General features: G+C 32.7%; 1 protein-coding gene and 1 pseudogene across 1 annotated transcript in view; one reads left to right on the top strand and one right to left on the bottom strand.

The window, feature by feature from the left end:
- The window catches only part of LOC143051875 (uncharacterized), a 70452-nt gene that overhangs the window by 4502 nt on the left and 41183 nt on the right, over window positions 1–24767 (top strand). The gene's annotated exons all lie outside the window — the stretch shown is intronic.
- On the bottom strand, window positions 43–1458 carry LOC143052073 (uncharacterized; annotated as a pseudogene).

The raw sequence follows: 24767 nt of genomic DNA, 5'->3' as shown, positions 1-24767 counted from the left end.
ATTAACATGATGTATTTATATGCAAAACATTTTTACAACACATGAGTTTTAGCTTGACAGATTGTCTTTTTCTACACTGTTTGATGGTGTATCTGCTACATGTACACCCATTTGTGTCATGCTAATGTTGAGCTTTGCCATATAAAGCTGATGCTTTTGTTGTTCAGTTACTAGCCTTTGTTGGTCGATTTCTAGTCTGAGCTGTTCAATGTGTAGTCGTTGTTTTTCAACATGGAGACGTTCCTTTTCTACTTTCAGCCGTTCACCTTCTATTTCTACCAACTTACAATCCTCTGGTGATGGTTCGCTATATTTCCCCTTCGAGGATTTGGAAGATGAAGCACCAGAAGAAAACGAATTGCCACACAAATTTTGCCTGGTACACCTTGCTTCATTAAATGAAGAGTAGGACATGTCTGAAATGATTAACAAAACGTCAAAATAATGAATAATACATGCATAGTTTCTGTATTTGTAAGGTCGAAATGCAGATGGTCACTGCTCAAAAAGGGGGGTTGGCAAGATCAATCGGTGTGTTTTATTAAACGAAATACTGAAAAAAACCCATACATTTGTCATATACAACAAAATCAAAATTAAATTATAAGAGAACAAGGTATAATATATGAACTTGCAGTCTCTATAAGACATCCAATCAGAACTATCAAAACAAAGACCTACATAGGAGTGACAGATTGATGAATGTTTCAGTTATACCTCTTAAAGGCCAAATCGAATCAACACAAATAACGCACGGTGGTTTAATTATAGATTGACTGCTGTTTGTTTTACATCCAGTGGCAAACATTTCATGAACGATCAGGACAACTGATAAGAAGACTTGTGAAATGTTTGCTGTTGAATTCTTATAAAGAAGCGGGTATGCAATTTGTATCTTAAATGTGTTTTCCTGCAATTAACAGACAGAATATGTAATATATACTACACAAAAGTATGTATGTATATTTTTTACTTTCAAATAAAATAAAATAAAAAAAGCTTACCATTTTCATTTGAAGAGTCCGAATCTCTTGTCTGTGTAAGTTCTTCAGCGGGCACTCCATCAAATTCCATTCCAGGACATGTATCAATACCTCCGTCTATTCCATCTATGGGGGTGTTGCCTATTATTGCTACAACTTTATCCTGTAATGGAGTTAGCTCTTCAGGAGGTGGTCCACCACCAGTTTTCCTGGATTCTCTGCGTATTCGAGAGGCCTGCTTTTTAGCAATACTCGTGTACGTGCTCCATTTCTTTCTAATTTCATTTACCGTTCTTTTGTGGTCGGTGTTGGTTGCATTTACTTTACTGCAGATGGAATCCCAAGCCCTTTTCTAAGCACTATTAGTTGCAACATTTGAACGCTTACTAAATAGCAAAGTCTTATCCTTTTCAATTTCGTCTAGGAGAGTCTGTAGTTCAGCATCTGTAAAATTCGGATTTCGTCTCTTGCTCATTTTCACATGTTTTTTTTAACAGTAATGAAAAAGTTCAAGTACTCCGGTTTTATATGAAAGATGCACGAGATTTCACTTTGAACTTTTAAAAGTATGAACCCGTGACACTTAGAATTCAACTCAGTGATATAGATACAATGGATAAGCGTTGATTCTTGAAAAAGAAACCATGAGCCCGGAGGGCGAATGATTTTTTTTTCATGAATCAACGCTTATCCATTGTATCTATAACTTAAACTATTGTGTTAATGCCTTTTAAAAATTAACGCCTATTCTTAATTAGAAGGTATTGTAAGTGAGTTTAAATAACCATGTAATCGTGTCAAAGGATTCATTCAAATTAATTAAACATCACAATCAAATGGTTAAAAAATACAAATATATTAAAACACATCACGTCTACATAAAGATCTTCATACTATAAGGCGTCTGAATGTTATCTGTTTTTATAAAATAAAATATATAATTTCTGTTAAAATTGAATGGAAATGGAGAAATTGCCAAAGGGAAAACAACCCGACAAAGAACATATATATAGTGCAAATAATAAGCATGTTTCCGAAATTTCTAACAAAAAGCCTAATTTTGGGAACATCACGATTATCTAGCATAGTAGTTTGCGAATTAACAGTTGTAAAATTATGTAGCAAAACAGATGAAATCATATTATATTAATTTATAAAACAAAAATTGACAAATAGAATCTAGTCATTTTTGTGTCAAACATGTGGAATAACCAACAATAATTCGATAATAAACGACCAAACTCGCTTTTATTACACAACGTATCCACAATAACATACAAAACAAGAACAAAAACTGGAAAACTAGAGAAAAGGGACAGCAAAGAGAATTCAGGGATTCGAACCTAAAAATACAAGTCCGTACCTTAAACTCAACCATCACAACCATGAAACCTCGTGGCTACCAATTCATACTATACGTTTGCCTATTATGTATATATAAAGGTACAAGCCCTGTGTGTCTGTTGTACCGATGTATATCATATACTCATTTATATGTTTAAATTAGACATTCAAATCGTAACCGATTGGTAGCCCAGAGGTTTCGTCGATATGTTGATGTGATTAACACGTTACAGAATCCATGGACTGGTTCGATTCCAAGAGAAGTCATATAATGAATTACAAAAAATAAAGGTAAGTGTTTAAAACGATTCCATTAGTGAACAGAAATCAGTAAATTATTCAATTCAAACTTAATGAAATTAGACACAAAAAGGAAACAAAAGAATATAAAATAGTGAGTTCATTTCAGCGACAGATTTAGGAAGCGTTGATTCTAGAAAAAGAATCCACGGTAAGTGAATAGGCTGACGTCACCACAATGGTTTAACTTAAAAGCATATAATGATTTTTACCGATTATATCTAGTAAATACAATTAGTTTGCTAAATTTTTATATAAAACTAAGTTATTATTTTTGTCTTTAATATATTTTGTTTCATACATTTTAAATGTACAATTATTATATTAAAAAATATTTATTACCTTTTATTTACAACTAATAATGAGTTGCTGATTAACCATATTTTAAAAATTGTAATTATTAGTTGAATATCAAATTTTATTTTTAAATGAAATATTTTTTCATTTTCTTCTACGCCAATACTTAGGACATCAGTTAGGACGTCCTAGCTAAGATAATCCTAAGATAGCTTCGATGTGCATTCTGAGACGTGTCGTAAGTCGGTCCTAACTTTATCCTAACTTCTGTCCCAAGAAATTCTTAGGACCGATCTTAGGACAGTTTCGATAAACAGGCCCCAGGATTATAGTTTAATACGCCAGACGCGCATTTTGGAGAAGTCTGGCCATTGTAGCAAATGATGGATATCTGATATCTGATCGTGTTATGTTTCGCACAGATTTTCAACCCTGCATTTATACACAGATCGTATCAAGCACAGATCAAGCCCTTTGGAATAAAATGAAAGGGGTGGATTATAACCCTCGGAACACCAAGGAAAAGTGTACATTATTGAGATAAAAAAAATATACAATCAAAAAAGAAACAAGAATGATGCCCCACTCGCACTATCCATGTCAATAAACCGTAAATAGTTATCAAAAGTACCAGGATTATAATTTTATACGCCAGACGCGCGTTTCGTCTACATAAGACTCATCAGTGACGCTCAGATCAAAATAGTTTAAAAGCCAAACAAATACAAAGTTGAAGAGCATTGAGGACCCAAAATTCCCAAAAGTTGTGCCAAATACGGCTAAGGTAATCTACTCCTGGGGTAAGAAAATCCTTAGTTTTTCGAAAAATTCATAAGTTTTGTAAACAGAAAATTTATAAAAATGACCATATAATTGATATTCATGTCAACACCGAAGTGCTGACTACTGGGCTGGTGACTTCTGGGCTGGTGGGTAAAAAATCTAATTTTTCATTAAAATTAGAAAGATCATACCATAGGGAACATGTTTCAAGTTGATTGGACTTTAACTTCATCAAAAACTACCTTGACCAAACACTTTAACGGATGAACGAACGAACGGACGTACCAGAAAACATAATGCCCCTCTGCTATCGTAGGTGGGGCATAAAAAGAGGGTTCATCCTCTAGATCCGCCAGTGCTTATATCAGTTATATATCCTTAATATTTATTATTTAATACTTAATATATTTAATCCTTACATTGAGTTCGATTACTTTAGCAGTATTTTTTGGCATAACCTTTTGGAATTACGGGTCCTCATTGCTCTTTAACTTTAAGATATTTGTTTGGCTTTCTAACTTTTTTCATCTGAGCGTCACTGATAAGTCTTATAAAGACGAAACGCGATTGTGACGTATCAAATTATACATTAAGTCTGGAACCTTTGGTACATGTATAAATAAAGATGTGATATAATTACCATTCATGATCATTCATGCAATGAGACAACTCTCCACAATGTACCTATTTACAATGAGTTCTGAAATTAAAAAAAGATAAATTTATTGAAAATTAAGTTAATTTAAAAATAAAAATATTAACTAATTGCTGTTGGTATGATAACACCACGTAAAATTGATATGATAGAACAAATTGCGTTTTTGATTGACGAACATTTTAACTTCTACAATGGAAACTGAACAGTTGTGTTTAAACTAATTTGTAACTCAATACGGAATATCGATTTTTGAATTTTAAAATGATCTACTCAAACAAGCTAAAATGATAAAGTATTGACTACTCTAGCCTTTTCGATTTAAAATTTCATTCAGTTTAATTACGAGAAAACAAATTAACCTTGATCAAAGTTATCACCGGAAGTTCAAAAAGTCATTTCCGTTTTGTTCACCTTGAAAGAATGGTAAAGTTCAAGTTTTAAAGTACCTTTTTTTAAATGTATTTGTTATTTATTTGACAGAGTCGATAGCTCTTTTGTGTGATTTACATATTTTCATATAGAACAAAAGACCACTTTTGAGTTCATCCGTCACCGGAAAAAACTCGTCAATTATACGCGCCTTTATGACGTCATTTACCAGATAAAGGGGGTCGCCTGTATCCCTGCACTATTTACGTTCATCAAGCGTCTTAGTGATCGTCATTGTGCAGGATAAACAAGAAATAATGGTTGTTCTGTAGGTACTTAATGACAATTCCCTTATGACAGCAATGCTGATTGTCAATTTTGAGAATTCAATTTGCCGAATAATTCGTACAATATAGAATTATAGTTTTCCAACCACTCGCTCAACGTTGAAACGGAAGTGACGACGCCCCTAAACGCACAAATGACGTTCACTAAAACCAGAGTTTTTGACGGAAATGCATCGAACTCGAAAGTTGTCTATTTAGTTATAATAGATAAACAATATAAATTGCTCAATGAGATATCGGAAAGACACTACCTTAGTCAAACTTTGGTAAAAACGATACATGATTGCTCCATTTAATGGTCAGCAGTATTCATTATTCATTTCATCCAAGTCATATTGAATCGACATTCGTTAAAGTTTAATGCTTATATCGAAATTATTGAACTAATACAAATATAGGCCTTTTATAGCTTGCTGTTCGGTTTGAGCTAATGATCTGTGTTGAAGACCGTACTTGGACCTATAATCATGATAATGGTTTACTTTTACAAATTGTGACTTGGATGGAGAGTTGTCTCGTTGACACTCATACCATATCTTCTTATATCTATGTATACTATACTAGGTTGTGCATGCTCGTTTTTTTATATGTATTATAAAAAAAAAGATGTTGTGGTATGATTACCATGTTGAGACAACTCTCCACACGAGACCAAAATGACACAGAAATTAACAACTATAGGTCACCGTACGACCTTCAACAACGAGAAAAGCCCATACCGCATACTCAGCTTTAAAAGGCCCCGAACTGACAATGTAAAACAATTCAAACCAGAAAACTAGCGGCCTTATTTATGTACAAAAAATGAACGAAAAACAAATATGTAACACATCAACAAACGACAACCACTGAATTACATGCTCCTTACTTAAATGATCATAACATACTTAATGTATAATGTTCATATTGAAATTGATAGAAAACCAAAAATTGGGAATTTTGGAAATAAAGGAGGAAGGATAAAAAACATTTTCCTGTCCCCAATAACCTATGACTTAAGATACTTTTGCTGAAATTCTCCAGTCATTCAATATTTTACAAAATTCTTTCAACAACACTTTACATACTTTAAACTACGCTCTGAATGCCCGCGATTTCGCGGGTGTGTTCTAGTAAATATAAAAAAGAGCATGCAAACCACTTGTATTTTTGTCCGTCTTATGAGTTAAGCCTTTCCAGGTTATTTTTATTGTTCGTTCTTATGATGTACTGTTTTACCACTGTACCAGGCCTAGGTAAGGGGAGGGTAGGGATCCGGCCGCTGACATGTTTAACCCAGCCACATTCTGTATGTATGATTGTGCCTTTCCCAAGTCAGGAGCCTGTAATTCAGTGGTTGTCGTTTGTTTATGTGTTACATAATTGTTTTTCGTTTTTTTGGGGGTACATAAATGAGGCCGTTAGATTTCTCGTTTGAATTGTTTTACATTGTCATTTCGGGGCCCTTTATAGCTGACTAGGTGGTATGGGCTTTGCTCATTGTTGAAGGCTACGCGTCGCCAGTAAAACTGCATTTGCGACCGTCAAATCTACATTCTAATGCAACAACGTTTGTAACGTTCATTTTGATTGGGTAACGTCACTTTCTTACATGGCATCAATTGACAATTGATGATATGGGACGTACGCGCAAGCGCTAACACGTCGCCAGTAAACTTAACTTGCGACCATAAAATCCCCAACTGATGCCGTCGGAGATTAAAATACAATACAGTTATCTCCTAAATTGACGGTGGCAACTCTTCAACTACAGTACTGTTATTCCTTAAATACAATTGCCATTTCACGATGAACGAACAATTAAAAATGTCCTGCACGTTGATATTTTTAATGATTTCACGAAACATGGTGAATAGCGAAACTTTTTCACGGCTGCTCATGAAATAAGAAAATGCAAACACGTTGAACGAAAATAACCCTTCACCACCCTCTGTAAAGATTTGATTGGCTTGATATATTAATGTTCTCTGTATAACAAAGTAGGACTATTACATTTTATTAATAATAGTTTTGTTAACTCTCTAGGCAAAACGTACGACATGCATGAATTTATGCAAACAATTAACATTTTAAAAGCAATGAAAATGAAAATACATAAAATAAAAAAATATAGATTCTAAGAAGATTAAAATGTTTCTTGTTTTTAAATGAATAAGTGAATTTTATTTCTCATCAAGTACAAATTACATAAAATAAAAGAAAATATTTTCATTAGTAATAAAAATACACAATTATACGTAAGGGACAACAACACAATGAAAACAATCTTTCTAAAAGCACTTAAATTACCATTAACCAAATCAACTTTTAATTTATAAGTAATTTATTTAGAAAATTTTATCTAAAACATGGAAGATATCGATAATTAGTTACAGTGTACATGTACAACAAATGGAAGTTTTTAACGACCTTGACTGGCTATACAGTTTATTAGTAACCGTTTTCAATAAATACGGGACAGGCGTGGATCAATCCATTTTGAAACAGGGGAGGGGGGAGGGGGTTCAACACGGAACATCATGACACGTGCACATAAGTATCTATACTATTAAACGAGAAGACCTCATTTAATTTGTGTGTCGCTTCTCTTCCTTCCACGATAAATTAATCATCATGCCACTGTGTTCTATAAGTAACATGCATAGTCGCATTTGTCATCCATTCATATGATTATTCAGATTGAGATATATTTGGAGGAAAACAACAAAAAAGGAGTCCGGATATTGATTCCGACATCAGACTGACTTTTAGTCATATTAAGATTTCCGGTTTGAAACATGCACAAGTACAACCAATCGTATGATAGATAACAAAAATGAAAAATAGATAAGCCAATCAGAGCGTTCTCCATATCATGGTGTTTAGATCGCAAGAACGTACCACAACTATTATACCTCCTTAGAGAGGACAATTATTTTTAGCGTTTATCTACACGTAAACTACGATCATACTACTTTAATATACAAGGCAGCAACCATTTGATTTTCTTTGGGGGGGGGGGAGGGGGGCTATGTTTTTTTTCTGTACAAACTTTTTGTTCGCCTGTGGCGAAAAACAATCTATTTTTTTCGCGACAAGTCGAAAACAATTTTTTTCTTTCAATTTTAGCATTACATATAGTGGCAGTTGAGGGTGAAACAAACAATTCTTTTTCTCAGAATCAAAAACAAATTATTTTTTTCTCCAAAAACTGGAAACAAACTTTTTTTCCAAAAACAACCATAGCCCCCACCCCCCCCCCCCAAAAAAAAATAAAATCAAATGGTTGCTGCCAAAAGACTTTCTGTATTCTGTCTACTGTTTTCTTTGAAATGTTTGCTATTTTAAAGGGGTCATACCAGTTGCATATAATTGAAATAAGTAAAACATGTGGAAACAAGAATGTGTCCGTAGTACACGGATGCCACATCGGCACTATATTAACTGAGTTTCGAGTTGATTGAACTTTAACTTCATCAAAAACTACCTCGACCAAAAACTTTAACCTGAAGCGGGACAGACGGATGGACGAACGAACGAACGAACGCAGGGATGCACAGACTAGAAAACATTTATTGTTGAAAGTGACTTGGCAAAAATGAAAGTAAGGTAAAGAATAGAGGGCGGCAGGACCTTTTTCGGGATGTCGGGATCGATTTTTTCAAGCTCGGGATTTGGGGATTGATCCTTACGGGATTTCGGGATATGAATTTCTTCAAATTCTGCATCTCGGGTTTCATGTTTTTAAGCCCGGGATTTCGGGATCAAGACGCCTCCGACCACCCCTCAAATTAGCTTTAGTCGGTCTAAATCATTTATACAAGATTCATATCCTACCATTGGCATGTTAATAAGGCTCTCAAAAGAAGATGGATTGTCATAGAAGCATATTTTATTACACTAACAATGGTCTATATATAAGTAGTTACATTTATTTCATGTTTGAGCGGTGCAAATTTTAAATTTAATTTGACTTTTACCAAAAGATGAATTGTAGCAAAGGAGAAGAATAACTGTGGTCTGAGGCCAGAAACACGAAAATAATTGAATTTAACAGAAAGGAAACAAATATCGGACTTTGGAAAAAGGGAGAGGGCTTTTGATACCTTTTATGAAATTCTCCATACATAATATTTTTACAAAAAATCATCCTACAACAGTTCACAAGCTGTATATGCCCGCGATTTCGCGGGTGTGTTCTAGGAAGGTTATAATTTCTATATTCCTTGCATACCTATAAATACTTAAATTGGATTGGTCAATTTGATTTGATTTTTTGGTTTACACTTCGATAAACCACGTTTCTGAAACTACGCACGGATTCCGAGATTTTCATCAAATTGAGATTGAAAACAATTAAATAACAGTTGTTTCTATTCTATTGCATACGACTTTTATTCAGTATTTGTATATTATAATGGTTGTGTGATGTTCTAAACTAGATTTTATGAATTGTAAATGGTTTTTCGTTTAATCCAAAACAGCTGGTATGTAAAATAGTTATCCCATTCTGACTTTGTGTGTCAGTGTTAGATCATCCTGTGGCCATCGGGGTGATCTTCCACTGACACACAAAGTCCGAATGGGATAACTATTACTTACACATCAATAATCTCTAGAAAAAAAGTGTTTAATCCTAGTATAACAAAAAAACATCGTAAAACAAAATCCAAAGAAATGAAGTTTCCACACCCCGTATCATTTTTGGGATATTCCAATGCAGGGTCTGCAAATTCTATTTAGAGCATAATTCTCGATTTGTCAATTAAGCTTTGGACTGCAAGTTGATTAAGAAATTAAAATATACTACATCTTTGATAATAATTATGCATGGTTTAACTTAAATACTTGTATATAGCGTAAATTCAAAATTATTGCGTGCATTTATTATTGCAATTATTTCAGAAAGGACAAAAGTGCGAGTTCTATTGTTACGATTTCGAAAAAAGGCATACAGTTCTATATTTCAGTTATCAGAATGCGAGTTCTTATTATTGCGATACAAATCCAGTCGCATTATATATAACTTGAAAACCTCGCAATATTAAATTTCTAAATTTACAGTAAGTTTAATGACTCAAGCAATTATATATTCTTAAAAGCTTTCAGAATATAATTTTTTTTTAAATTTTTATTCAAATCGCAACATTGTGATCAATGATACCATATTACGTAAAATAGAGGGGGAAATATGAAAACAAAATATGAAAATTTACACTTCTGTGTTAAATCTTTATAGTTTTCCAACCACTTGCTCAACATTGGAACGGAAATGACGACGCCACTAAACGCACGAATGATGTTCACTAAAATCAAAGTTTTTGACGGAAATGCATCGAACTCGAAAGTTGTCTATTATTGTAAATTAGTTTTAGATAAAATGTTTTTTTTTGTAATATATAACTTTAATAACCCTATATAACAATATTTTATTTATTAAAGAACAGGAGATTTACAAATCCCTAAAGTTGTTTTAGTCTAATTATGAAATGTTGGAAAAACGTGAACGCATCTGTAAAAGGTTCGATTCTGTAAATATACCTTTAAACATTTTCGAAATGAAAAAGCATTTACATAACGGTAACTTAAACCATATCATATAACTCGTTAGTCAACATTTTAATTATTTTTAATTGACAGATTTTATTAACTGTTAAATCGAAGATAGGAATCCGATTTCTATTTTAAATATTGAATAATCAAGGGTCCTGAATGGGGTCCTCCATATCAGTTTCATCTCAGTCTTCATGCATTTTGGCTCCATTCTTATCTCTAATTCTTCGTGAATTTCAGCGTTTTGCATTTGCGCCGATCCGCATTTCATTTGCGCCGATTTTTTTCTTTCATTTGCGCCGATTTTTTTACAGGTAAATTAGAGGTAAATTACAGGCGAATAGATATAAGAAGAGGTGGTATTAGTGCCAACTCTTATTTTTCATATATCATTAAAGACCTCTCCCGTTAGACAGTTGTACAAATGTGAGAAATCCAATTCCATGTGATGAATGGACAGGCACTTGTCTCAGATTTCCCCCCCTATATACCTTTATAAACACTTTAAGGTATATATAGGAAATTTTTTTCTGAGACAAGTGCTTGTGGATGAATGATGAATTTTTATAATGATAGCATTGCTCTGAGTTAACCTCTGTTGATGTAATTTATCACACAAATTCCCAGAAATTGATTCAATCGCATTTAAGAAATAACTGCTGTTTGAAAGTGTAGAACCCACGTCTAGTTTTCTGCAGTAAACAATCGGCTTAATGTTTCTATATTTTGAAAATTTTAATGAGGAATAAAAAGTCCTTCGGACACCTTCCAGAGATGGACATCTAGTTTGAAAATGTTGAAGGTTTTCTTCCTCAAGTTTGCATAGCAGACAAATTGGGTCTGTACTTCCTATATTAAATTTATCTTTAGTTGCTTGTAAAAGGTAGGTCTAAAATAGTATTCTAGCTTTTTTTTTTTTTATATAAATTGGCTTTCTTTGTATTCCCTGGAATTTACATTCAAAAGTATTAACCTAACTGTAACTTACCTGTAAATTCAATTAGGAGAAAATATAAATCTGCGCAAATGAAAAAAAGAAATCGGCGCAAATGAAATTCAGTTTGTTCGAAACTTGTTCTATTGATTTCTGAATTAGTCACCATCATAATAAAGAAATGTAACTTGGTCACATGATTTGCATTGTGATCCGACTGGGTTCTGGTTGGCAAACCTGAAGAAATTTGGCTAATATTTCTTGATTTTTCATAATTTTATCCAACTCACTTTATTTGTATAATTTCAGGATTGCAGTAAAATACCAAGAAATTCCACCACAAAGTAAAGCCTGTGCAATAGTTGTTTGAGAAAGCCGACAAGATTCCATCCTATTTGTATATTACCATACATATTTATACATCACCATATAGACTTGTACATTACCATAAAGACTTGTGCACTACAAGAAACATTGGTACATTACATCATAGACTTGAACATTACCATTGAGACTTGTACATTACCATTGAGACTTGAACATTTCCATATATATAGACTTGAACATTATCATATCGACTTGTAAATTATCATATAACTATGTTACAATTTAAATATTGCTACCAGATGTCGGTCTTAATATTCTTATCGAAGACAATTTTCGGACAGGTTTGTCAATCTGGACCTTTGCGTGTAATTCCTGATAAATCTGGAGAGAGACTGAATGGATCTGTTTACATAACATTTCACAACTACGGACCAAACAGTTGCTTCGATGAATGCATCCGAAGACCAAGATGTCATTCGTTCAACTACAACATGGATTCTTTCCACTGTGAGATAAATGAAAAACCATCACCGGAAGTGTTTGTATCAGAATCCGGATATGAATATGTTATCATCTCGCCTAATAGACAGGTAAGAAGTATTGCTCGGCGGATCCAGGGGGCCCAAGGGAGGAAAATGGGTTCCCTTTTGTGGGAAACAATTGTTTTATAAAAGAAAAGAATCACTGAAGCATGACTGGAGCAGTCCCCTTCATAGAGTAGTCATTGGGCCCCGTTTTGTGGAAAACAAATGTTTTATTAAAGAAAGAATCACATAAGAGTGACTGGAGCAGGACCCCTCTTAGGGCAGTCAGTGCCCCTAGTTATAAACATTTCTGGATCCGCCACTGTTTTGTGTCAGTAATTGTGTTTAACACCCAACAACGAAGACGTCATCAATCGAGTTTGATCTTTGTTGTGAAATTTTCCTGACAATTAAACTGAAACTTTCCATAGCTAATTCACAGAATTACAATTAATACTCAGATCAATATATTTGAATATATAAAGACTTTAATTTCAATTCAATTAATATTTTATTAGAAAGAGCACAATAGAGGCGTGATCCAAATACAGACAATTATAATATTAAAACAACATATAAATGAAATAAAGATGCATATAACAATAAGTCATAAGCCAATTATATGTAGACCATTACATTATAAACTGATATTGATACCATAAACTTATACATCAGTCTTCTATATGTATAAACCACAAAACACAAAAACGTTCAGGAAATGTTCCAGGAACGTTTCTGTTTCGTTGTGAGAACGTTGTGATTTAACATTGTAGGAACGTAAAAGTGTGGACTACGAGTAACGTTGTAAGAACGTTATGATATAACGTTATGGAAAACCAACCTGGAACCTAAATAGAACCTTGTGTAACCAAACTGGAACCTTGACAGAACCTTGTATAACCAATCTGGAACCTTCATATATAGAACCTTGTGTAACCAATCATAAACCTTTATAGCACTTTGTGTAACCAATCTGGAACCTAAGGGACGGTGCATTTTTTATCAAGCAGGGGGGACCGGTGCAAATGGTAAGGGGACATGTACTTTTTTCAATGTGCAAAGTAGTGGGACCTGATGATTTTTCATTATCTTAATGCATGGGACATACACTTTTTTCAAATGCTTAAGTAGTAAACATTTTATTTTAATTAGCCCAAAAATACACACAAGAAACATTCAAACAGAAACAGAATATGATAAACAATTTTAGTTTTGACTGGTGTAAATCAGCCCATCTAACTAAATTAAATATTGATCTTACAAAATTCAAGCTTATTCTAAAGGTAGTTTGATTTATTGCTGTGAAATGAAAGAATTTAATTTTACAATAGGTAAAAATAAAAATTATTATATAAATTCAGATAGGCATCTTTAATTTTGTTTATAACTTTTTCAAATCAACTTGGATTTTCATCAAACTATGCAGCTATCTTAGATATATATTAAGCTTACTGAATCCCAGGTCATTTTGTTTTTGTTGTATTGCTGTCAAATTCAAGAATTAAATTAATCTAGGTAAAAAATGCTAGAATTTGCATTTCGAACAAAATAGAGATAGTACACTTTAATTATTTTAATAACTTTTTTAAATCAACTTGGATTTTCATCAAACTATGTAGCTATCTTAGATATATATTAAGCTTACTGAATCCCATGTCATTTAGTTTTTTGTTGTATTGCTGTAAAATTTAAGAATTACAGTAATCTTGGTAAAAAAAAGCTAGGATTTGCAATTCAGACAAAATAGAGATAGTATACTTTAATTTTTTTAATAACTTTTTCAAAACAACTTGGATTTTCATCAAACTATGCAGCTATCTTAGATATATATTAAGCTTACTGAATCCCAGGTCATTTTGTTTTTTGTTGTATTGCTGTCAAATTTAACAATTAAATTAATCTAGGTCAAAAAAGGTAGAATTTGCAGTTCGAACAAAATACAGATAGTACACTTTAATTTTTTTAATAACTTTTTCAAATCAACTTGGATTATCATCAAACTAAGCTGCTATCTTAGATATATATTAAGCTTACTGAATCCCAGGTCATTTTGTTTTTTGTTGTATTGCTCTCAAATTTAACATTTAAATTGTAAAGTGTACTATCTCTATTTTGTTCGAACTGCAAATTCTAGCTTTTTTTACCTAGATTTATCTAATTCTTAAATTTGACAGCAATACAACAAAAAACAAAATGACCTAAGATTCAGTAAGCTTAATATATCTCTAAGATAGCTGCATATTTTGATGAAAATCCAAGTTGATTTGAAAAAGTTATAAAAAAAATTAAAGATGCCTATCTGAATTTATATATAAATAATTTTTATTTTTACCTATTGTAAAATTAAATTCTTTCATTTCACAGCAATAAATCAAACTACCTAATAAGCTTGAATTTTGTAAGATCAATATTTAATTTAGTTAGATGGGCTGATTTACACCAGTCAAAACTAAATTTGAAGGTCAAGACTAGTCGAGAATGTTAAAATGATTGTCGAAAACATTTATATCACAATAAATATTGTTGCTTTACGTTATTTAAGGTACAGATTGTGTTTTTATTCACTCAATATATTCATGATATTCATGGGAGTCGATGATGGGACACATACTTTTTTAATGAATAGAGGTCATGGGACTTAACTTTTTTTCCTATCACATCAGCATGGGACAATACTTTTTTCCAAACAGGTTTTGCGATTTGCACCGGTCCCCCCTGCTTGATAAATATTGCACCGTCCCTAAATATAATCATTTGTTACCAATCTGGAACCCAAATTTAGCCTAATCCAAGACAACATTTGTATGTTGGCACAACAATGGCCCAACGTTTCTACATTTATTGGCTCAACGTTGTTTTCATCTCCATCTTCCTGAACATGCATGAACATTTTGCCACTGGACGTTTTAGTAAACAACAATCAATTAATTTTTCTCTTCAGGAATAGTACCCATAATTGAATAAATTAAATCAACACATCCATGTTACCTATTTTTCTTAAATAATGAATACAAAGATATGAATACAAATACATAATTTATTTTAGCTAGACAAAGAGCAAATTCTTAAAAGTTTTTATTTTATGTATCTACACGTTGCAACATCAGATCTAGAATGAAAATTATAAAGTATATTCATGATTTTTCATTTCTGTAAATGTAGTTCACTTTTGACATCAGGTTCATACAGTTATTTCCAAGTTCTATAATTTCACTTCATCATGTTCATACAATTACTTCCTAGTTCTGTAATTCACTTCATCAGATTCATACAATTATTTCCTTGTTCTGTAATTCACTTCATCAGGTTCATACAGTTATTTCCTAGTTCTGTAATTCACTTCATCAGGTTCATACAGTTATTTCCTAGTTCTATAATTTCACTTCATCAGGTTCATGCAGTTATTTCCTAGTTCTGTAATTCACTTCATCAGGTTCAAACAGTTATTTCCTAGTTCTATAATTTCACTTCATAAGGTTCATACAATTACTTCCTAGTTCTGTAATTCACGTCATCAGATTCATACAATTATTTCCTAGTTCTGTAATTTCACGTCATCAGGTTCATACAGTTATTTCCTAGTTCTGTAATTTCACTTCATTAGGTTCGTACAGTTATTTCCTAGTTCTGTAATTTCACTTCATTCGGTTCATACTATTATTTCCTAGTTTTGTAATTCACTTCATCATGTTCATACACTTACTTCCTGAATATCATAATATACTGTCCCTGTAATAAAGAAATGAACAAATGATTGCTCAATGTATACCTCTTATGAATATAATCAATCCTAAAAGACTCTTGTTTAAAACTAGACTATACAAGGCGATGCCATAGGGATAAGGCACTCATACCACATCTTTCAACATCTATTTAGATTGTTAGACTTTACGGTGCTAGCTAAGTTTAGCCGGAAAATTGAGGGTAGATATGGATACAGGAAACAGATCCATGTAAAAAAATGTTCTAACTAAATGAATAATTCTAGTGAAAAAAATACAAAGTCAAATCTAAATACAACAGAATTATCGGTATTATAATATTTAACATTTTAATTATGCATATATATTTGCAAATGTCGAATCCGATGTGGCATTAAGGATTGCTATTATGTTACTAACTTAAAGTAATTTATTGTTCATTTTGTCCAATTCTTTTAAATTTGTATGACCTAAAAATAATCAAACAACATTCTGAAATAGTATGTAACAAAGAAAATTAAAAAATACACGTTTCCATTGATAAGGGTTATAAATGCAATGTTCACATTTAACAAAGATTTCATCAATAAATTAAGTTTTATTTGTGGTAAAAAAACATGTATTATTTGTCATTCATTATCATATACGTATATCAGAATGTTTAAAGTAACAATCAACTTACATGTTTCTTTCTCTTTAGATGATGCGATTTTCTCTTTTGTTTTCTTTGTTATCACTGCTTTCTTACACATACACGACAGGAAATAGTCTCAAAAGTGACTATCCCATTACACTTAGATTTCCTTTAACCTTAATTCCCATAGCAACTATCTTTGAAATTTGTCTAACATCTGGTCATCATCATTCTATAGGTCAACCTTATCAGAATATGCTTGATTAACATAATGGCTGTATCAAATATCATTATGTATATAATTGCTAATTATGTTTATAGAACACAAATTAATAATTGAATAAAAAAAATTATAATAAATAATGAGAATAATGAATTTTTAATTAATCGAGCAATCTATATAATATAATACTTCCATGGTTTAAGGAATAAAAAGTTATTTTGTTCTTAATACAATGTCGGTTTTTTAGTTTTAAAAACTATCAGAATTCACTTTTTGGAACAAAATAAAGGTTTGATTAACATGCAAGACGGCAAACATCTTACTTGCATTTTTTGCTACTAATTTGATATTTTTTTAAAAGATTATATTTTCAAAAAAATGAGGAACATTATTCGAACGTTTTAAGAATGTTAGTAAAGTAACGTTAAAAAGTAACTAATATTAAACGTTTCTACAACGTATTATTTGTAACATAACCAAACTGAAACTTCCACACAACGTTAAAACACAACGTTCCTAGAACGTTGCATTGTAACGTTTCATTTTAACGTTCTCACAACGTTTGTGTAACGTTAAGGTCCGAAATAACCTTACAGGAACCAATCCACAACGTTCTTTGAGCTAGTATATGCACGAACTACTGTAAAAGATTATTATCTGATGAAACGGTATGGTGGTCTCTCAAATCAAGAGCTTCTTCAATATACATACAAATAGATTTTAATTCTTTTTTCGACTTAGGATTAAACATTTTAGTAAAATTTTAATCACAAATATTTGAATTAATATCATTAATTTTATATTTAGATCTAATTTTGTTATATTGCGGACATTCAATCAAGAAATGAATCTCATTTTCAATTTTTCCTGTGCAAAATTTACAAAATTTCTCATTAGATGGTATTTTTGGTCTTGCAAACCTACCAGTTTCTATTGGTAATGAGTGTGCACTTATTCTTAATTTAGTTGGTTTTTTTTAAAGGTATTTAGGAATATTAAAGTTTAAATATTCTTTTTGTTTAAATTCAGTATAAATTTTACTAAAAAATTAAACTTTACCAGTTTCCATCTTTTATCTTAGATAGTTCAAATATAATTTTATTTTTGTAGAAATCTTCTAGTTTCGCTCGTAAGTAAACTGGATCGTTCACGACTTACGATAAACTTAACTCGTGAGCTATTTTGTGAAACTGATGGAGATTATTGAATGTAAATAATGATAATGAGAAAACCAGCAAACATATTTTCCTAATGAGATTGAAAAAAGTTGAATCTTTAAAAAAAATCACTTCAATAGTTAAAAAAACTGACATAATAAAATAAGAAGATGTAGAAGGATTGTCAATGAAACAGCTCTCCACTGGAAACCAAATGGCATTTAAGGAATGAGTGTTATATTTTTTCTGTCTATGAAGAAATAACATAAAAAAGTTGGTGCACACTGAATAACGCGCGTAGCAGAAACAGTCATTTCTTATAATTTAATTCTAAATTTCATTTTAAACCGTAGAAAATCATGAAAAAAACGTTGATGACGTCACGGTCACATGACTAACTTATGTCTATTGGCTGGTAACAAAATGACGTCTGTCAATCAGAAGAAGCGTTACATCCAAAATTAAATTATACAACTACTGGCCAACGTCTGGTCTTCAAAGACATGACTGTATTGTACATTTAAAATGTTCCCAAACTTATTTTGTTTACAGAACTTGGAAGACACATTTATCTGTCCTTTGCATTTCATTATAATTATGCTAATATTCTAAGCCACTCAAATTCGTGAGATATATTTTTTTGGTTCTATTTTTAGACATCACGTGATCCCTGTACCTCAGATTGTGCAGAAGGAGAAATATGTATCACTTTGTATAATGGAATGTGTACATGCTTGATTGATGGTAGGTTCACTATTTATTGATCTTTATTAGAGAGGATAGATGTGTAATATTACGTCAATGATATGTGTGGTATACGTCACTTATATGTGTGGTATACGTCAATGAGAGGTGTGGTATATGTCAATGAGATGTGTGGTATACATCAATGAGATATGTGGTATACGACAATGAGATGTGATATACATCACTGAGGTGTGTATTATACGTCAACGAAATGTGCAGTAAACGTCGAAGAAATGTGTGGTATACGTCATAGAGATGTGTGTAAACGTCGATGAGATGTGCATTCAACATCGATGATATGTGTGGTATACGTCAATGAGATATGTGCTATACGTCAATGAGATATGTGTTAAACGTCAATGAGATATGTGTTATACTTCAATATGATATATGTTATACGTCGATGAGATATATGTTATACGTCAATGAGATAAATGGTATACGTCAATGAAATAAACGGTATACGTCAATGACATATATGTTATACGTCAATGAAATCTGCGGTTTACGTTAATGAAATGTGCGGTTTACGTCAATGAAATGTGCGGTTTACTTCAACAAGATGTGTGTTATATGCCGGAGAGATATGTGGTATAGTTAAATTGAATGTGTGGTATACGTCAACGAGATATGTGGTATACGTCAATGAGATGTGTGGTATACGTCAACGATATGTGTGGTAAACGTCAACGAGATATGTGGTATACGTCAAAAAGATGTGTGGTATACGTCAACGAGATATGTTGTATACGTCAACAAGATGTGTGGTATACGTCAATGAGATGTGTGGTATACGTCAATAAGATGTGTGATAAACGTCAATGAGATGTAAGGTATACGTCAATAAGATGTGCAGTAAACGTGAATGAGTTGTGTGGTATCTGTACGTCAATGATATATGTGGTAAACGTCAACGAGATTGGTGGTATACGTCAACGAGATATGTGGTATACGTCAATGCAATGTGTGGTATACGTCAATGAGATGTGTGGTATACGTCAATGAGATATGTGGTAAACGTCAATGAGATGTGTGGTAAACGTCAATGAGATGTGTGTTATATGTCAATGAGATATGTGGTATATTGTCAATGAGATGTGTGGTAAACGTCAATGAGATGTGTGGTAAACGTCAATGAGTTGTGTGTTATGTGTCAATGAGATGTGTGGTATACGTCAATAAAATGTGTTTGTAAACGTCAATGATTGTGTTTGTAAACGTCAATGATTGTGTTTGTAAACGTCAATTAATGTGTGGTTTGCGTCAATGAATTGTGTGGTATACGTCAATGAGATGTGTGGTATAAGTCAATGATATGTGTGGTATACGTCAATGAGATGTGTGGTAAACGTCAATGAGTTGTGTGTTATATGTCAATGAGATGTGTGGTATACGTCAATAAAATGTGTTTGTAAACGTCAATGATTGTGTTTGTAAACGTCAATTAATGTGTTGCATGCTTCAATGAATTGTGTGGTATACGTCAATGAGGCGGTGGTATATGTCAATGAAATGTGTTTGTAAACGTCAATTAATGTGTGGTATGCGTCAATGAATTGTGTGGTATACGTCAATGAGATGGAGTAATGTTAATGAGATATGTAGTATACGTCAATGAGATGTGTTGTATATGTCAATGAGTTGTGTGTTATATGTGAATGAGATGTGTGGTATATGTCAATGAAATGTGTGGTATATATCAATGAAATGTGTGGTATACGTCAATGAGATGTGTGGTAAACGTCAATGAGTTATGTGTTATATGTCAATGAGATGTGTACGTTTACGTCAACGAGATGTGTGGTAAACGTCAACGAGATATGTGGTATACGTCAAAAAGATGTGTGGTATACGTCAACGAGATATGTTGTATACGTCAACAAGATGTGTGGTATACGTCAACGAGATATGTTGTATACGTCAACAAGATGTGTGGTATACGTCAACGAAATGTGTGGTATACGTCAATGAGATGTGTGGTATACGTCAATAAGATGTGTGATAAACGTAAATGAGATGTATGGTATACGTCAATAAGATGTGCGGTAAACGTGAATGAGTTGTGTGGTATCTGTACGTCAATGATATATGTGGTAAACGTCAACGAGATTGGTGGTATACGTCAACGAGATATGTGGTATACGTCAATGCGATGTGTGGTATATGTCAATGAGATGTGTGGTATACGTCAATGAGATGTGTGGTAAACGTCAATGAGATGTGTGTTATATGTCAATGAGATGTGTGGTATACGTCAATGAGATGTGTGGTAAACAAACGTCAATGAGATGTGTGGTAAACAAACGTCAATGAGTTGTGTGTTATGTGTCAATGAGATGTGTGGTAAAATAAAATGTGTTTGTAAACGTCAATGATTGTGTTTGTAAACGTCAATTAATGTGGGGTATGCGTCAATGAATTGTGTGGTATACGTCAATGAGATGTGTGGTATAAGTCAATGATATGTGTGGTATACGTCAATGAGATGTGTGGTAAACGTCAATGAGTTGTGTGTTATATGTCAATGAGATGTGTGGTATACGTCAATAAAACGTGTTTGTAAACGTCAATGATTGTGTTTGTAAACGTCAATTAATGTGTGGCATGCTTAAATGAATTGTGTGGTATACGTCAATGAGATGTGTGGTATATGTCAATGATATGTGTGGTAAACGTCAATGAGATGTGTGGTAAAAGTCAATGAGTTGTGTGTTATATGTGAATGAGATGTGTGGTATTCGTCAATGAAACGGTTTGTAAACGTCAATGAAATGTGTTTGTAAACGTCAATTAATGTGTGGTATGCGTCAATGAATTGTGTGGTATACGTCAATGAGATGGAGTATATGTTAATGAGATATGTAGTATACGTCAATGAGATGTGTTGTATATGTCAATGAGTTGTGTGCTATATGTGAATGAGATGTGTGGTATATATATCAATGAAATGTGTGGTATATGTCAATGAAATGTGTGGTATACGTCAATGAGATGTGTGGTAAACGTAAATGAGTTATGTGTTATATGTCAATGAGATGTGTATTATACCTCAATGAGATGTGTGGTATATGTCAATGAAATGTTTGTAAACGTCAATTAATGTGTGATATGCGTCAATGAAATGTGCGGTATACGTCAATGAGATGGAGCATATGTTGATGAAATCTGTTTTTTAGAGGTTTTTAGATCTTTTCAAATTTGATTTCGTGGATGTTGAAAAATACTAAAATCAAAAATTGATACACGTAAAATCTTAATGGTTTTTCCAGTTTCTTTTATTATTATTCTTAGTTGTTTATCTTTCGTGTTAACCACTTTGGTGTACTACATGTTTGATTTAGAATTTAAATATTCTTTTTATTTTCATACCTATTGTAGTATCTAGAAATTGAAGAATGACAAAATCATCAATGATAGCATCTTCCCGCCACTATCTTTAATCCGTAGTTTACCTTCACCATAACTTTCGTTGTTCCATAACTTCCGTTGTTCACAAATACTCAAGAAGATATGTTTTCTCACTAAGGAAAAATACCTTTTTAAAAATACTTTTGAATAAAAAGGACGTGAAAATTAATTAAATGGAAGTGGCTGACACGGATATATAACGGACACACCCCATTCGAAACCCACTGTCGATGGCTTGCACTTTAAATTATCAATTACAAGCTAAACATCCTGTACCTTTAATTTGGCATGAATTATATTACAAGACAATATCGGTACAAAATATTAACATTCAATGTTACCTTGTTTCTATATGCAATATAAATTAACTCTCTAACTGTTTATCTTGTTTAGGATTTCTATTACTTTCAATTTGCAATATTATTAGAAAAATATGACTTCTCATTATAAAATGTCACATGTAATTATTAAGAGTGTTCACCTATTTATTTAAGATGACGACACGATAAGGTATGAGGCGACAACTCAAATAACCACTGAGAGCGAAACTACCACTGTGAGTACAACTCAATCAGGGATGACAACTGAGGAAAAAACAACTCAATCAGGGGCGACAACTGAGGAAAAGACAACTCAATCAGGGGTGCTATAAACAGTTTCGTATGAAAAACTAGGGGTCATTCCCCGACTAAAAATAACCATGGAGGGATTAACTCAATTGGTGAAAAAGTATCATGTTTTTTTGTATTTGATTGTAAAAATTAGTTAATTAGCTTTCAATTAAAACAGGTTAAATGATTGAAATAATTTTAAAAATTATATTAACTTTACAAGTTTTGAGGGGAGACAATCCTGATTTTATGGCAGTGAAAATTGAAAACTTATTTGCAGCCACTGTAGTGGGAGATATTATGGACAATTGTGCAAATCGTGATACAAGCATGAAATTTGGAAAACAGGTTGACTTAATGATAATTAAAATAAACTAGGTGCTGACCATAAAAAAATTCTATTTTTTCAAGATGGCCACCGATCATTTTGAAAATGGCGTCATATCCAATTGGCTACGTTTCGTAAATCATTGAAAGCTGTGTTATTGGTATAATCCAATGTAAGTTTTGATAAAACGTAAATTATAGATCCTAAAGTACGGCAAAACAATACATAAATGAAAAAAAAGAGTGACTTCCGGTTCAAAAATGGCGGCAAACATTTTGAAAATGTTTTTTTTTTATAATTTCCATCAAATTAAAAAGTGATATCACATTCTTTGTTAAGTTTACATGCCTACTTTTGTTAGAAAGACAGGTTGGTTATCTTATAATTATCTAACAGAAGCTAATACAAAACCCGTACAAGGAAGGACAGAACAGTAGCATTTACAGTTGTCAACACAGCTGGATTTTTTTCCTTCGCATTTCATAAGTTCCTGACAGGAGAATGCAATGGCAGCCGAAGAAGTCCTTTTTGGTTTCCAACTGTCATCGATTTTTTTTTCTTTCATCCAACCCCAGTGTTAATGACTAGGCACATGTACCAATCGAATACATAAATCAGGCTGAGCCCAAAGTTGTCCTCCTTGATTTGCTTCTGTTTGAATGTACTCCGAGAAAAAAACTCTTGTAGGCGGAATCGCATCACTATGCCACTGCTTCATGGGTAACAATTTACATCGCACCTCGTTAACAGCAAATGTTGATGTTGTTCTGTCATACATGATGCAAACAAATGCTTCTATGATATCCATGTATGTGTCTGTATACTTCAGCGATGAAAACAAAACGTCCCTTACATCTTGAAATACTTCCCAAGTTATTCAAACTGACCTATTTCCTTTCCCACGAAAATCTGACAAAGTATCACATCCACTGAATGCATAAACGAAAGGAAGAGTAGCTACACGAAGACCAAACGCATTCGATATGTCACGTACAGGAAGCAATCAAAAGTCTTAGTTCCTGCCAAAACCTATCCACAGTTTGTTCCACCATATTTTGGGAGTGCTACAATTCTTAATACAACTACATCTGTATCAGTGCTACCTAAAACTACAATTTTCATGATCATGCCGAACATGGACAAACATTCGTGTATCTGCTTCTCCATGAATACAAGGGGGTAGGTGGAAAGTATCCTTATTAGTTTCTAAAGAAGCAATTCTGTCGGAAAGAAACTTGAAAAAATTCGTTTCGTTATCATCTTCAAAAAGAAAACTACTCCAGTCCCCTGGTGTTCTACCATAACCAACACCTTTCCGTCTAGCACAAGAACCTTGCTTTTGTCTTGTCACATCTAGTCTTTAAATTATTCATTCAGTAAACATCAAATACAATAGATATAGGAAGATGTGGTGTGAGTGCCAATGAGACAACTCTCCATCCAAATAACAATTTATAAAAGTAAACCATTATAGGTCAGTGTACGGCCTTCAACATAGAGCCTTGGCTCACAACGAACATAAAGCTATAAAGGGCCCAAAAATTAGTGTAGTGTAAAACC

This window comes from Mytilus galloprovincialis, chromosome 11 (genome assembly GCF_965363235.1).
Source record: "Mytilus galloprovincialis chromosome 11, xbMytGall1.hap1.1, whole genome shotgun sequence".
NCBI lineage: Eukaryota > Metazoa > Mollusca > Bivalvia > Mytilida > Mytilidae > Mytilus > Mytilus galloprovincialis.
This window is presented reverse-complemented; position numbering and strand designations above follow the sequence as displayed.